This window comes from Magnolia sinica, chromosome 17 (assembly GCF_029962835.1).
Source record: "Magnolia sinica isolate HGM2019 chromosome 17, MsV1, whole genome shotgun sequence".
Taxonomy (NCBI): Eukaryota; Viridiplantae; Streptophyta; class Magnoliopsida; order Magnoliales; family Magnoliaceae; genus Magnolia; species Magnolia sinica.
This window is the reverse complement of record NC_080589.1, coordinates 15,219,568-15,232,490: the sequence shown is the minus strand read 5'-3', so window position 1 is coordinate 15,232,490 and position 12,923 is coordinate 15,219,568. Positions and strand designations below refer to the sequence as shown.

General features: G+C 35.5%; 1 long non-coding RNA gene across 1 annotated transcript; it reads left to right on the top strand.

Annotated features, from left to right (window-relative positions):
* Positions 1–7,228: 7,228 nt before the first annotated feature.
* On the top strand, positions 7,229–8,717 carry LOC131230374 (uncharacterized). Its single transcript, XR_009163997.1, has 3 exons — positions 7,229–7,289; positions 7,590–7,729; positions 7,849–8,717. It is a non-coding gene; the product is annotated as an uncharacterized LOC131230374 (long non-coding RNA).
* The last annotated feature ends 4,206 nt before the right edge of the window (positions 8,718–12,923 follow it).

The following is a 12,923-nucleotide window of genomic DNA, read 5'->3' as shown; positions in this document are numbered from 1 at the left end:
ACAGGGATTCCCTAATTGCCCAGTCCTGATTGGTCCACGTCACCACTTACTAAAATAAAAAAAAAAAACTAAAAGCAAAGTACAGACTCCAAAAAAAAATAAAACCAGAAAAAGAAAACGAGAGGGAGGGAAAAGAAAAAGAAGAAAAGGGGGAGAGTCATTATTTATTTTGGCTAGCTTGTAAAGTGTTTATAGCGGGTAAAGAATTTCATACAATTGGGAATAACTTGGATGATTTGATTCATGAAAGTTGTTGTGCACGTTTCTTTTATTGTTGAATTCGAAATTTTTAGATGAGTTGATCTATCAGGGCATGCACTAGCAATGGTAAGCCATTATTTATTTATTTTTATTTTTTAAAAAAATAGAAGCTACACTACCAAAAAAAGGGGCAAAGGATTCAGACCACGTTACTTTTTTGCTACGGATATAAACCGTAGCTATAATTACTACGATTTTAATCCGTAGCTGAAAAGGTGCCACACCATTAATAATCAACAGTAGTGTAAGGGGCTCTATACAGCCTAAAAAATTATATGATTTCTATCTAATCCGTCCATCTATTTTGAAATATTGTTATAAAGCATGAAACCAAAAATCAACTAGATCGAAGGCTAAAGTGGACCACACAGTAGGAAACATGGAGATTAAATCGCATGTGCTTCCTATGGTGTGGTCCACTTAGGCCTTTAATCTACATTATGTTCAAGATGATGAGCTAAAATAATTTATTAAAATTAATGGACGGAATGGATAATGCAAATACATCATGGTGGGCTCCACGGAGCCCCTGAGAGAACCGTCCATGGCCTTACGCCCAAAATTGGGCACGCGCTCAAAACGGGGCCGCGCCCAAGTGTCACCCCATTTCTCTCTCTCTCACTCCATACCCTAACCCGTCCTCTCATCTTCATCCCTCTCTCTCTCCGTTCCCAATCCCCTCTCTATCTCCTTTCCCTTCGTCAGCACTCTCCCTCTCCCTCTCCTTCTCTCGAGCTACTGCATCCTCACACCTCATTCAACAGCACCGGCTCTTCAGCAGCGCTGCCTCTACCGGCTCTCCGTCTTCCTCTCTCGAGCTACTAGGTAATTCTTTTTATTGATAACTTTAGAGGATACTGAGTTGTTTTTCTAGTTTTGAGATTATTAAATACAATATATTGAACTGATTCTGTTTGTGAATTCTGTTGTTCCTCCTACTCTGTGGTGGATTGCATGCATCATTTGTGTTTTTATTGAGTAGAAATTTCTTTAAAGATTCAAATTTATGTCGTTGTTGAGGTAGTTTTGTTCGAGTAGAGTTTGTGATAATCAGTTCCTGTTATGCTGAAATTTGATTTTTTATCATGTAGTTTTAAGATTGTTGGATACATTGTTTTCAATGGGTCTTTTTTTATTTCTTGATCTTCTTCTTCTTCTTTTTCTGTAATTTGTAGTTGTTATAGAGATTGAAGGATTTAGTTCAGTTGTTGTTGACATAGATATGCTTTTTATGGTGGCGATGGTTATGAATATTTATTGTGATTATAGATGCTCAGTCATGTGGTTTTGTTTGTATAACATATCTTACTTGTTTCATGTTTTGAGTTTAGTCTTCAACGGCTAATGATGTTTTATGGCATTTGAAAGGATATTTGATACGTTCTTGTGTCTTCATTTTTATTATTTAGTATATGTACAATACCATTTTACAAAACTAAGTTGATGTTATTGTAGTATTGGTTTGCTTTTGCAATCCTGATCCATGTTTGGCTGTTCCATGTGTCATTCAAGAGCTTTGGGGATATTGCTAACATCCCCATGAAGGTTGGGACATTAGCATTCCCCATATTTGTTTAAATATATTCTATTGTTGATATTTACTAAAGAAAAGAATCTTGGATTTGGAAATTGGAGCCTCTCGTTTTGCTTTTAATCACTAGTGTTACAATTGGTTCATTGAAGTGAATGGGAAAACACATGAGATGCGATAAGATTGCCGATGCACACTGTACGGCCAGTGGTCTCCATGAATGAAAAGAACCATATCACCTAATGGAGGATGATTTAAGAGGAATTATCATGATTTTTTAATTTTTTTTTGGTAAGATGATGTTTTCTTCGATAAGAAAAAAAAAATTCAAAAACAAAATCCAATTCCTGATTTTTGACCTGTACAACTCATGCATAGTTTTTTGGGAGATTTGTGGCATCCCTACGGTTCATGTTTTGCAAAATCCCAAAAGTGAAATTTCTCATATCCGTGAATATTTGAACTCTTGGTGATGATTTTTGTCATACTTGTTTGTTGCCCAGCCATGGAACAATTTTCAGGGATTTTGGTTTGACATGATATGAAGTCTGTTGGTCATGGTTGATGTCATGAAGTGATTATACAATTTATTCTGATGATAGATTTTTCATTTTTGGTATTTTTGTGGCTCTCAAATGTTGTGCATGAACTTGTGGTTGTGATCAGTTACTTAATCATTTCACCATAAACATCTCTTAAGAACTCATCATTGCATTGTGATTGTTCTTTTTTTTCTTTTTTTTAGGGCTGCAGAGAAGATGAAACCCAAGGTTGGAATCTCAGGTCCCTGAGAAAGATGTTTCCAAAGACAAGCATTGAATTATCTTAGGCAGGTAGTTTATAGTATTGACTTGCTGCTTTGCTTGTAAATCTTGAAACATCACCTTGGTCTAGAGCAGAGGAATTGTAGGATCTTCAACGCAAGGCAATAGAACTAATTTTGTTTTTGAAATCTCTTTAGGAATTAAGAAGCTATTATGCAAACCAGTCTAAACCTGCTCTATGTTGTTACCTTTTTTGAAGATCTTGAATAAAACTAATGTCGTTGAGGGGTGAGATGTGCATTCTGTGGAAGATATAGGGAAACTACTTCTCATGATCTAGTTTTGCTGTTGATATGATTATTTTGTGCATTCCCGTCATGCTTGAATAGTCTAGATCGATGAACCATCTCCATTTCAACTAAATGGGTTTGTTGGGACACCATTCATGTCCTAAATCATGAGGACCCTATTATCTCTCAATTAATGTCTCATTTGGCCATCCTTTTTACCTTGTCATATCATTTTGTCAAATTGTATTTTATGTTTTTAAGATTTTATAAATTCTTTAATTGTTTCTATCTTGTTTTTGAAAAAATATAACAAGGTTTGACTCTTTGTTCAGGTTCCCAATATATGACTGTTGTAGAATATGCACCATCTCAATGTATTCCAAATCCGTGGGCTAAAAAAGATGGCCGTGAAGGGACCTTATTCAAAGGTGATAATATTTTATCAAGAAAAGAATACAAAAATAAAGAATGAAGTTGGCTATGAGACATCACCACTTGGGATAAGGACTCATCTTCTCAGGATGGTTCAAAAACCCTAAAAGGTAGATTGACAAACAATTTACAAGATTTTGCTAAATCGATGAGAATTCCTGTTTCAAATTCCTTTTTTGAGCCTTGATGATTGGTGAAACATGATTTGTAAAGCTGAGTAGAGGTAGTAACATGATTTGTTAGCTATATTGGTAGTAACAAGGTGACAGCCTACTGTTGAGTCTGTCATTTGTCGTTTCATTGCTGTAAGTATCCTTTTTTTCGTCCTCTTTATATTTATTTGCATAAAGTTTCATCGAGAAATGCTGTTATGAACCTATGATATACATTTCTAAAATGCATGGTGATTGATTGGGTCTTTTCATCTGGTGGCCTGCCACTTGGATGGGCAATAGCCCACATATTGTAACAGTCAGACAATTTTGTTCAACTCATCATTTCAAGTTTGCCTTCTGAATAAAGAGAACATGATCATTCTCAAAGGTATTGTTTTTAACAAGCAAGCATTGATTTTATCAGTTGATATGCCAATGAGATCGAACTTTGATTGATTTGATTTGTAGATGCTTTTTTTAGTGTTTTTTTTTCATTCTATGAATTGGTTTTGCAGAGGTTTTAGCTATGGTGTTGATGTTCATGGCAGTGTTTGATGATTGATGTGGGTGAATTCTTTTTTATTTTCTATGTTGATTAGTGATCCTCTTTCCTCTTCTTCATGTGTGTTTGGAATGGTTCTATGAATGGAACAGATCATCTGTTTCTTGATCTATTGTTAGTATACATCAGATTCAAAGCAAGTGCTATATTTTAGTTAGTATTTGCTTTATTATCTTAAGTCTTGTGATTGAAGTACCTTGACTGCTAGTATTTGCTTTCATGCTGGAAGAGACGGCGTTTGAAGTGTTGAATTTGAATTATCAATGGGATCTATTGGATCAAATTCAAATCTTGAAATTAGGATCCCTTTGTATTCATATCGGATTCAGATATGGCATGATTCAACTCAATAAATATCTGATTTATCACATATAAAGATCTAATCCTACACATAAAAGATCTGATCTGTTTGTAATGGTGATGCTTAAAATTCAGATCTTTTTGTTTCTTTTTGCTGTTTTTCTCCAGACCTTATTTACATGCCAGAGGACTTGCAATTCAATCAATGCATTTAAGAGAATTCAGATCTATTTGTGCATGCCCTCCTAGGTATCTTCTTCCATAGGGAAGTTGATCTTTAGTGATAGGTTTACCAACTCATTGATTCAAGCATTTAGGACATGATGGAGTAGAATTCTAACAGGTTCGCTTGCAGGATTGTCCATTTTACCTTTAGTAGTCTTACCCAAATGGTCCAATTATTGATCATAGAAATTGAATAAACTTGCTGGAATTTCAGATTAATTGCTGAAATTTCACCATTATTTGCACTTTTGTGATTAAATACCCCGATTGTCATATTTCAGTATTGGAAATTCATAATGATCTGTCCTGCTTAGAGCAAATCAATATCACAAGTACAAGCTGAAAAAGCAACTTAGTTGAATCCTTGGAGGAGCTTGCACCTGCTTGCACATTAGATGTGAATTTTCCTCCATGGTAATATCACCCTAAAACAACAACTTGTTTCATCATTACAAATGAATTTTATTTTGCCTCGGTTATAGATTGAAGAATCCTTGGAGGAGCTTGCGCCTACTTGCACATTAGATGTGATTCGGTCCCTCTAAATGCACATTAGGTGGAATTTTGAAAATGCTTGATGGTTAATTTCAAGAGTTTTCCAGCTTCTTCTACTATCATTTGAGGACCTCAAAGGCCCAACTAACTTGAGATTTTTCTATGCAAGCTGATGTATTTTTAGCCCCATAGATCAATGTTGCCACTACAAGGTTCAATATTGAAATGGTAAAGTTTTTAACTATTTATTTTATCTTTGTTTTTTCGCGTTCTTCATATCGTCTTCTTCTGAATGCCCATTCAATTACTAGAGGAATGCTGAGAAACTTAGAATATCCATTTTCTCTTCATAAACAAGCTGAAAGCAGCAATTAATTCCTGATTTCTCCATCTATTGTTCTTTTGTAGTAAGGAGCTCACGAACCTGAGACTCTTAGCATTGGAATGTCCTAACTTAATCTTCCACTTTGCCATATAGTCTGTCTTGTCAATTGGTACATGTGGGGCCACAAGATTTCATACCATAGTTCTTTAACAATAATGTGTATGTAGGTCAGGTTCAAGTTCAAATCAGACCTGATTCAGTTATATACAAAACTAGTATAAGTTGGTTTTGTCTAATTTCTGGTTTCTCACTTAATATAGATTTCCAGCTAAGCAACTTACCGCATGTTTTCTTTATCATTGGATGGGATCCATTAACTTGATCAGTTGACCCAAATCATTTGTGTGCTTAGTTCTTTAGGGAAAAGAAAGAGGTTAAGATAAATATTCTACAATGCTGGCTCCGCAAACGTCTACATTATGCTTGAATTTTCATTTTTTTTTGTACCAATTGGGTACATGATTCAGTAATCCTAACCGTTGATTTAGTAAGGCTCACAATGGTGGATCACAAATTAAAAATATAATATTTGGTAAAATTCTAACCTCCTGTTTCTATCTATAAAATAGATGGTTAGTAAGAAATGATAGCAATGGTCACATTCAAATGAAAAGACCAATCATTCGATTGATGTGATATTTCCTTTCTGGATTATGTTAGTATGCGTGATTTCAGCGTTTCAGATGGCTGAAACTATGGCCCAAACTATAGTACCCGGCTTCCTTGGATCCTTGGATCGGACGAATTCGGTGGATCCCGGGGCCAACCTTGATATATGTGCCTTACATTTATGTTGTCCATCCATTTCGAGATCTTATCCTATAAGTGAATAAGATCCAAATCTTAGGTAGATTACACGGTAAATATTGGCGATTGAATACCCACAGTTAAAAAACTTCCTGACGGCCATCGATATGTTTATTTGACATCCACCTGTTTATAAGGTCAGAAAGACCTAGATGAAGCGACCATACAGATTTTAGCTTGATCCAAAACTTTCATGGCCCATGAGAAGTTTTTAATGATCAATCACCACTGTTTTTTTTTTTTTGTATGGTCAACCAGAGATTTGGATCTGCTTCATTTGAGGTTCATGCCCTGAAATGAGATGTCAAAACGGATGAATGATGTGGAGGTTGCTTAGTGGTAGACACTGAGATCATGGCTTCGACTGCTCATGTGGGGTGTGTGTGTGTGTGTGTATAATATATACAAAAAAAAAAAAAACAGCACCCTCATATTAAGATTGATCTTTTTTTTTTTTCCCTTCTTTCATCTCTGTGGTTTGTGTTTATCCCTCTTCAATCTCTCCAAAATTTCTGATTTTATTTTTTCTTTTTCAGAATTACAGGTTCTTCCATTTATAGATTACTCTATCTTAACATTCAAAGGTGGAAAACAATGAGCTATATCATGTTAATATGAACCGATATTTGACTTTAACGGTGCAACAGGTGATACATTCAATCCATGGTGATAAGAATTTTAGTATTGTACTGCTGAATCTTTATAAGTGATACATTCACGATGAGTAATTCAATGAATCATGATTTTGAATACTGCTATTCTTAACCTATATCAGAATATGTATTGATTTGGTATGCATACATTTATTCAGCCTCACATGCACATGATAAAAGAGGGAACAGGGGAAAAAGGGATAGAAAATATCTACTTGTGGGTTTTGTTCTATTCAGCCTCACATGCACATGATAAAAGAGGGAACAGGGGAAAAAAAAAGGATAGAAAATATCTACTTGTGGGTTTTGTTCTCAAGAAGATTTTGTATGGAAAAAAAAAAGGTGTATGGAAAAAGGATAGAAAAAGGATTTCATGTTTCTGCATGTGGGTTTTGTTCTCAAGAAGATTTTGTATGGAACAAAAAAAGGGTGGGAATTTTGAATCTTTGAATTGGTGTTGAAATGGTCTGATTAGGGTGGAATTTCAGTCTCTTTTTTTTTGCAGCTGAGTTTAAATGAAGAAGCTGAAAAGCTCTTCTTTTTTGCTTTATTTCTCATGAAAATGGTGGTTCTGGTGTGAGAATTTTAGGTGGGAGGTTTTCTTATTGTGTTGAAATTGTTTCTCATTTGGCTTTAACTTTTGTGTTTGCATTGGTTTTGTGTATGAAACTTCATATGGAAATTACTGGCTTTTGGATTATGGTGGTTTTGTTATATTATCTTTGACAGTGAGAAGAGGGTAAGAGATTTTCAGAGTGGAGGAAAGGATGGAAAGGAGAGATTTCCTATTTTGGGAACTAACTTTGCTGGATTTGGTATGGATGGAAAGCTCCAATGCAAACCTTCTCCTTCTGTCATAAACTATGAAGGTTAGTTGGGTTCTTTTATTTTTATTTTTTTATTTTTAACTCCCTTCCCTTCACGCATCATCTGTTTGCTAGGATCGTCCTGACACAGGTTTAATAATAAATTATATATGCTTGTTCAGATTGGCTTGAAATGATGAGGAGTTTGTTCTCTTGAGGTTTCTATGAGATTTTGAAAGCCAATTGCATGGACAAAGTCCACGGCCAGACACAAAGATTTTGTTCACTGGCCATAAGGTTCCATTTAACAACTGGCTCTGATGTGTATGTGCACCAATTAGGAACTCTACCCAATCCATGGTGCTAGTTGTTAAAGGGCACTACAAGGCTCTGTATGGATTTTCCTGTTGACTTCTTCCATGTGCTAAATTTGTAAAAAATTTATAAGAAAAAAAATGATGGTCATAACCTTGGTTTTTAAACCCAGAAATCAGAATGTATCAGACAATCGAACTGGATTGAGAGCAATGTAACAGCTATTCAGCAAATGCAAAGAGCATTACCAAGAGCATTTTGTAACAGATTTGGTCGCCATCATCAGCTCTATTTTAGAACTTGGAGAACCTGCAAACGAAGTGCTTGAAAGCCACAATGTATTACAAGATCAGTTACAGGCCTCTCAGATTTGTTCTCAAGTACCTGAATCACTGGATGTAAAATGCAGTGTATAACCATAAAAGTTGGGAGTATGAAACAAATCCATGAATTCATTAAATATTCAAACTTCAGCAGTCAACGGAACAAAGAAAGAGGGCATTCAGAAAGGAATGCATGTAGCCAACTTATACTTCTGCTGAGGAGACATCTAATACTTCAGAAAGGAATGCCTGCACCAGTAATGAAAGAGATCAGCTTGAGTGCTTGACTATGGATGAACCTCAAACGATACCAAAGATACCGCATTAAAGTTCATACATGTATTTACTTTTGTGGATTTTCTGTTAGTCTTTTTCGGTAGGAAGTGAGGTAAAGGGAAGTATTTTAGCATGGGTGTGATGACAGTTTGAATTGTTGTTATGTCCAAGTATGATATAATGACTGTTTGAGATGCGTATCAATTTCATATTCCCTGCATATCAACTATCACACCCTGCAAGAGTACCCAAGATTTTCTCTTCATACGCTAGACAGTATGATCGAGAAATTGTTGATACAGAAAATTTTCAGCATTGCATTTGTAGGTGTATATACATTGTGATGAAAATTTCATTCAAAATCTAGCTTTGTCAATCTTAATTCTTGTCAGCATTGCATTTGTAGGTGCATATACAAAATCTTCTTGAGAACAAAACCCACATGACAAAACCTTGTGTTTCTTGACAAGGGGGAAGAGACACTCTCCAAGTATCTGCTTTTGGTGGTGAGGAGGTGCAACCGCAAGCATGCTAAACATCTCCGTCCCCTGTGAGGCTCCTGCTCCAACAGAGTTAGAAGCTGGAGATGGAACTACAGTTCCGTTGTTCATCTCTCGCTGCCTCCCACTGGGCACGTATTTAGTTTGTCTAGCCCGCTGCCAAATATGAACCACATCAGATGGCAAATCAATGCATGTATTTGTGCACGCACTCCTGCATGTGTATATAATTTAATGCTTCACAGATTGTAACTCTGTGATGGAAGCTATGTTTTTGAGGTTGCAGGAGTAAGTAATGGCAGATGATCAATTTTAAACTACTTTGATTGCTATTTTTCTATAATTTTCCCAAAGATGATTTCTTGTCATAATTCTTATTTCCCATCTCATTCATGTGCAGTGGGATATGGAAGAACTTCGTAGGAAGTATTTGGAGATGGAGTCGAAGCTAAAGTTCGAACATGTTCCTTTTTTGTAATTCTTATGATAGGTTGAGCAAAGTAAAGTATTGTTTATTTAGAAATGTGAATGTGAGATGCATTGCATGATTTGATTGTTATTTGTAATAAATGCTTCGTTTTTTTTTTCCTAATTGCATTTTATGTACTATTCCTATCAGCATAAAGCTTAGATGAGTTATCAATCACAGCAGGTTCTTGCAATGGAAACAGGCACCATTATTTTAATTTTTTAAAATTTTCTTAACAATAGCTACGGGTTTTAGCCGTAGCTCTTCTGAAAACCGTAGCAAATTCTAACATCAGCATATTGCTACAAATTTCATTCCACTTTTAGCTACCGATATTATTCATAGCTGTAGGTACATTTCGCTGCAGAAATTATAGCTACTGCTTTTTTCCGTAGCTATTGATATCTATTGCTACGGATTTAATCTGTAGGGATAGGTACATTTCGCTACAGAAATTATAGCTACGGCTTTTGTATGTAGCAACATTCTCTATTGCTACGAATTATATCCGTAGCAATTGGTTTTTACCTTTAGCTACCCACCAATAGCGACGATATCCGTAGCAAAATATATTTAGCTACGGATTTTGACCGTAGCCTTTAATATGGTTAATGGACTATGTGATTAGGTTGCACTTGAGCGCATGACATGGTTGGACTATGTGATTAGGTTGCACTTGAGCGCATGACATGGTTGCACTATGTGATTAGGTTGCACTTGAGCGTATGACATGGTTGCATTATGTGATATTATTTTCACTTTTCGCTATTATTGTTTTTTTACTATTTCTTTTGTGGGTTTTAAACGAATGAAGATTGAAAATTGGAAATAGAAACAAAATCCTATAATCTTCGCTAAAATAAACAACCATATCCCATTTCTAAATGAAATCACTTCATACTCACACAACCATATCATATCCGTAAGTGTAAACTTATCATATAGTCTATCAATTGTATTACATTTTCAAGTGGATCCACTACACTAACTGTTAAACAACCATATCATTTCCTCAAGTGCAACCTCATCATACAGTCCATAAAGTGTTTCACATTCTCAAGTGAAACCACATCACACTATCACACAACCATATGATATGCATCCTTAAGTGTAACCTCATCATATAGTCCAGCAATTGTATCATAATCCCAAGTGGAATCACATCACACTATCGTCTCAACCATATCATGTACTCAAGTGCAACCTAATCACATAGTCCATCAACCATATCATATCCTCAAGTGTAACCACATTACATTATCATACAACCATATCATATCCTTAGGTGCAAACTAAGCACGCTGTCCATCAATCATATCACATTCTCAAATGGATATATACCTCATCACACTATCACACTACCATACTACATCCTTAAGTACAACTCCATCACGTTGTCCATCAACTGTATCACATGCTCAAGTGGACACATCACACTCACATAACCACGTATCATATCCTCAAGTGTAACCTCATCGTATAGTTCTTTAATTTCTTTTATTCTCAAGTGTAACTTCATTACATTGTCGTACTACAATATCATATCCTCAGGCGTAACATCATCACATAGTCCATTAATTATATCATATTTTCAAGTGTAACATGATCACACTATCACACAACTTTGGATTATCCAACGTCATGACATAGTTCATCAACCATATCACATTCCCAAGTAGAGATCATTTATCACACTAGACAATTATATTATATTCTCAAGCGCAAATAGTCCATCAACCGTATCATATTCTTCAATCTGGAACCACTTCACACTGTCACATAATCATATCATATACATATATGCAACCTAATCACATGGTATATCAACTATATCATATTATCAAATGTAACCACATCATACTATCACATAACCATATCATATCCTCTAGTGCAGCCTCATCACATAGTATGATAACCATATCATATTCTCAAGTGGAACCATATCACACTGTCACACAACCATATCATTTTCTCAAACACAACCTCATCATATAGTCTATCAACCATATCATATTCTCAAGTAGAACCACTTCACACTATCACACAACTACATCATATCCTTAAGGGGTTAACCTCATTACTTAGTCCATCAACTATATCACATTCTCGAGTGTAACCCCATTATACTGGGACAATATTATATCAATGCCTTAAATATAATCTTATCACATAGTCCATCAACCGTATCACTTCCACATATGCATATACCTATTCTGATATAGATTGTACTCTCTTACATGGTGTCTGTCACTTCTTTCATTTATATTTGAAAAATTTTCAACCTTAAAAAAACACAAAAAAAAATTATGATTGTGTTACCTGCATTGGGACGCCTTCTAATAATCCAAGTCATTCCAATGTACAAACACGTTAAATCGTACCTTTTTTTTGTCAAGTGGGAGTACACCATCTATAAAAATCTAAAAATGTAAGGAAAAAACTGTATAAATATTCAGGTGGGCACTACAAACAAAAAGTTCCTCACCTATCATATAGCCCAGACACAGGCATATAAGAAATGACCCATCGTATCAAGTAGATATACTTCTCAATAAAAAAGCTACCTAACAAGTTCTATGGGTTTGATCATGAGGTATATGTTATATCCAAAACATCCATCCATTTGGCGAGCTCGTCTTAAGGCTTGAGATGAAAAGTAAGACAGATCTAACTATCAAGTGGATCACACTGCAAAAAGCAATGGGGGATTGAACGTCTACCATTAAAACCCTTTTCAAGGTCACAGAAGTTTTGGATTAATATGAAATTTATTTTTCCTCTTCATTCAGGTCTTTGTGACCTCATGAGCAGATTGGATGGAGAGTGATGAGGTTACACTTGAGAATGAAAGAAATAGAAGAACTATGTGATAAGGTTACACTTGAGGATATGATATGTGGTTGTGTAAGTGTGATGTATCCACTTAGGAATGTGATATGGTTGATGGACAATATGATGGAGTTGCACTTGAGGATGTGGTATGGTAGTGTGATAGTGTGATGAGGTATATATCCACTTGAGAATGTGATACGATTGATAGACAGCGTGATGAGTTTGCACCTGAGGATATGATATGGTTGTATGATAATGTGATGTGGTTACACTTGATGATATGATATGGTTGATAAACTATGTGATTAGGTTGCACTTGAATGCTTGACATGGTTGAGACGATAGTGTGATGTGATTCCACTTGAGAATATGATACAGTTAATGAACTATATGATGAGGTTGCACTTGAGGATGCATATGATATGGTTGTGTGATAGTGTAATGTGGTTCCGCTTGAGAATGTGAAACACTTTATGGACTGTGTGACGAGGTTGCACTTAAGGATATGATATGGTTGTTTAACAGTTGGTGTGGTGGATCCA